Here is a 4,669-nt window from a genome sequence, read left to right as displayed (position 1 = left end):
ACCTTTCACCATTACTCTCTAACTGGCTGGAACATCTTGCACCCCACACACACACACCCGAGTTGTCATTGGTACTCGTCCTGTTTTGCTAACACATATCTGCTGGGGAGGGGCTAAGCCTGAAAACTTATACTCTTGACCCCGTTGTCTTCCACTGTGCTGTGAGTCAGTATATATAAGCCCACCCCATCCCCTCAATAAACAGCATTCAACATTCGGTATTCCAACATTGCTGTTGAGTGAATGACCCACTGTCTTGTCTCTTATTCCAATCTCTAGGCCTTCACCTGATTTGTAGAACAAATTGTAGCGCAGGCGCTACAAAAACCCTTGGGAAACTCCCTAGTCTTTCAGTTTTTGAGCTATATACACCTCGTTTCCCCCTGTGTTAAATGCTATTTGCCCAAATCCTTCTTAGGGAAATAGTGCTGTCTGACAGAAAATAAATCTTACTTAATCTGACCAATAAATATGGGTGGGTGGTCTTTACTCTCATTTGGTGGGATTAACAGGTGAGTGTGCCTCGAGGAGTAGGCTAATAAGCAGCACTCTCCCAAGGTCTCTGCATCTGCTCTTTCTCCGGGTTCCTTCCTGCCTTCCATACCTGCTCTGACTTCCCTGGATGATGGATGACAAGCTGTAAGGCAAAATAAACCATTTCCTCCCCAGATTACTTTGGCCATGGTGTTTCATCACAGCAATAAAAAGGCTAAGCCAAGGGACCAGGGCAGGGCGCTGCGGAGACTGAGCTGCAAGCCTGGCGGGTGTGGGCTAAGCCTCGTGCCCCCCACCCTGGGGCTCTTCACCCTGATGCTGAGCCCACCTGGGTCAGGAGGACGGTGAAGTATTTCCTGGGCCAGAGCTTGCTCCGAAGTTCCTGGGACCGAGTGTTCACTGCCTTCTGGCAATGGTACCCGAATCCTTATAGCAAACATGTCTTAACCGAAGACATCGTGCACGGGGAAGTGACCCTGACCAGAAGCTTCTATCCCGGAGACTCCTGACCAAGACCAACAGGATGCCACATTGGGCAGAGCGATTGTTTCCTGCCAACGTTGCCCACTCAGTGTACACCCTGGAGGACTCGATTGTGGACCCGCAGAATCAGACCATGACCACCTTCACCTGGAACATCAACCACGCCCAGCTGATGGTGGTGGCAGAACGGTATGTTTATTGCATGAACCCTGACAACAGCGGCTGGACGGAAATCCGTCGGGAAGCCTGGGTCTCCTTTAGCTTATTTGGCGTCTCCAGAGCTGTCCAGGAGTTTGGTCTTGCACGGTTCAAAAGCAATGTGACCAAGACAATGAAAGGCTTTGAGTACATCTTGGCCAAGCTACAAGGCGAGGCCCCTTCCAAAATACTGGTTGAGACAGCCAAAGAGGCCAGAGAAAAAGCAAAGGAGACAGCTCTGGCAGCTACCGAGAAGGCCAAGGACCTGGCCAACAAGGCGCCACCAAGCAGCTGCTGCAGCAGCTTGTGTAGCTCCCTCCTCTCCCTTCTCATTGTACTTGACTATTAAAAATCCACCTCCAGCCCTCTCTGCCATCTGGTGGTGGGTCAGGGTGGTGTCCTGGTCCGCATCTGCAGCACACCCGCTCAGTGTCTGCTGAGCCCAGCCTCCTTTTACCCCATTGGGCAGAAAGGTACAGTGTGACCTGCCCCGGGTCACAGCAGCACGCAGCAGAAGTCATCCATGGACTGTGCGCTCCTCTAGGGCAGGGCTCCTTGTTTCATTCTCTGATGTGTTCCGAGTACATATAACAGGCACTCAATAAACACTTGATTTGATTGGGCCAAAAAAAAAAAAAAAAAAAAAAAAAAAAGGCTAAGCCAAAGGAAAAGAACATGAAAACCATACGGAGGCCTATCTAACAAAGCAAATTTTTTAAAGATTAGTATGCATGCCTGCAGGCCAGAAGAGGGCACCAGACTTCATTACAGATGGTTGTGAGTCGCTGGGAATTGATCTCAGGACGTCTGGAAGAGCAGCCAGTGCTCTTAACCACTGAGCCATCTCTCCAGCCTAACAAACCAAATTTTTAAAATTGGAGGGAGAGTAGAATACATACAAGTTTTTAAAATTGGACGGATTACTGGGGGCGGTTAAAGGAGTAAACTGGGTGGGATAGAATAGGACAGGGAGAATGAGGGAGAAATGGGCAGCTGTCATAGTTTACAGTAACTGTCAATATGCATAGCCTAGAATTCCTGGGGGCGGGGAGGGGGGGAGTTTCAATTGAGTCTTTATTACATTTGTCTGTAGGAATGTCTGTAAGAGGTTTTCTTGATTGTTAACTGATGTAGGAGAGGCCCAGTCCATTGTGGGTAGTACCATTTCCTGGTAAGGAGGTCCTGAGATATGTAAGAAAGCTAGCTGATGAAGCCATCTTGTACTTCAGAAACAGGGCCCAGAGAGCTGGAGCTGACCTGAGTCCCCACTCTCTGAGGACCAGCTTTCATAGTACCAGAAGGCACTATGAAATGCCTACGAACCACATCAATGACCAGCATGACAAGATAATCCTAAAAGTGCAGTAGTGGCATGCATATCTTGGCAATAGCCAACAGCTTTCTAGTTGGACTTAGGATCCACCCAACAAAAGAGAAATCATGTCTGGTGCTGAACATTTAGCTAGTGAAGTCATGGTTATTGAAGGAGAATCTTCAACCTCTAATGTACTAAGTCATCAAAATCCCTAACAACAATCTACAAACTTTTGTCCTGACACCCATAGGTAAGTGTAGTCTTCACTTCTCACCAAGGAAATGTCTCTTTGTAACAGAGAGACCACTACAGAAAACCACAACTGATCAAAATGCAGAGTTATGGAGGCCAGCCCCAGTGGACACCTCTCTGAAACATGCTCACCACACCTAAGGCTAAGGAACATTGTGGAAGAGGGGAAGAAAAATTTAAGAGCCAGAGGATCCGGGGGGAGGGGGACCGTGCTGTGAGATGATGTCTTCTAGTAACTTCAAAAGCTACAGCTATAAATTCTCACCACCATGCCTGGCCAAACATGAGCAGAACAAGGATGGCACTAATGGACAGGCCAAACTAGATGGGGAAAAGCCCATGAGGCTTCAACCCTACAAAGATCTATAAGCAACTGAACAAAGCTGAAAGCAAGAGAGGTGATGATCCCCAAGGAAGAACACAATGACTGATTGTCCGGTGCCAAACAGTTATCCCTGAAAACAGACATACAAGTAACAATATGGAGTGAACAGGGTATATTTAGGAATGTATGTGTATGCACATAATATATGCATACAGTAACAATTAGTGGAAAAAGAAGCCATGAATTTGGAGGAGAGAGGAGAGGGACATATGGAAGGGCTTGGAAGGAGTAAAGAGAAGGGAGAAATGCTGTAATTATATTATAATCTCAAAACTCTAAAAGAAAGCAAGCTGACCCATAATCTGAAGACAATTTACTTACATCATCAAACTGATTCCCAAATAGAAGATTCACCCCTACTGACTAGCACTCACAATACTGAAAAGTACTTTGCATGCTACTGGAAGAGAACACTAACAATTTCACCCAGCTACAACCCATGAAACTTATAACACAGGACAAAACCCCCCAAGATAAATCGGTGTAAATGGTAGCACAGATGTTACAGGAGCAACCAACATTATTAGATTTTATTGAATTGTGCATGTGCTTTGTCCACGTGTATTCACATACACAAGGATCAGAAGCGACATCAGATCCCCTGGATCAGATTATTGTAAACCACCATGTGGGTGCTGGGAATTTAACCCAGGTCCTATGCAAGAAGAACAAGTGCTCTAAACCACTGAGCCAATGTTACAACTCCAAAGATTTCTTTGCATGAGTATTATGCATGCATGTATGTTTGTGTACCTTATAATACCTGGTACCCGAAGAGATCAGAAGATGTTAGACCCATTGCAACTGGAGTTATAGATGGTTGTGAGCAGCTATGTGGGTATTGGGGACTGAACCCTGGTCATCTACAAGAGCAGCCAATGCTCTCCAGCCCTCCAACCACTTTTTGATTGGATTTAAGGCCCACTCCATAAGATGCAGCTCATATGTGACACTATTAAAGTGGTCAATAACCTGAGATTAGACAGGTCATGAGCCTAGGGAAAATCCTACTTCTATTGTTGGCTAAAGTGGCAGAAATAAAATGATCCCTGAAGACAGATTGCTATGCCCACAGATCTCAGATCATTGCTCAGTCCTGTCACAGAAGCTTTTTCTTGTAGTAGATGACAATTAACACATATCACACTGGGAAATGTGCAGAGAGTGAGGGACTTTGGAGCACTCAGCCTTAAATGATTATGTCTTTATCAAACCTGTTCCCTCAAGACTCAGGGATCTATGAAGAAGAGGAGGTGGAAAGATTCTAAGAGCCGGAGGTGATGGCTGACTCCAAGGAAACAGCATCTTCCAGATATAGCAGAGCTGATGCACACATGAACTCACAGAGACTGTAACACACACACACAAAGTCTGCACAGCACACGGAGTCCCAGCACTGAGAAGGGGAAGTGGGCACAAAGCCTCACCCCTGACCATGTAGCTATTTACAGTTGATAGATGCCTGCTGGGAAAGGGAAAATATTTTTTCACCAGTGGAGTGTCACTGAATATATCAACCACATTCCAGGGCAGGCCCCACT

At 46.3% G+C, this 4,669-nt stretch overlaps 1 pseudogene; it reads left to right on the top strand.

Moving 5' to 3' along the window:
* Positions 1-625: 625 nt before the first annotated feature.
* LOC127232425 (PRELI domain-containing protein 1, mitochondrial-like) lies at positions 626-1,488 on the top strand (annotated as a pseudogene).
* Positions 1,489-4,669: the final 3,181 nt, after the last annotated feature.

Source organism: Phodopus roborovskii, unplaced genomic scaffold (assembly GCF_943737965.1).
Source record: "Phodopus roborovskii unplaced genomic scaffold, PHOROB, whole genome shotgun sequence".
Lineage (NCBI taxonomy): Eukaryota > Metazoa > Chordata > Mammalia > Rodentia > Cricetidae > Phodopus > Phodopus roborovskii.
The sequence above is the reverse complement of the archived record's forward strand: the minus strand, read 5'-3'. Positions and strand labels throughout refer to the sequence as shown.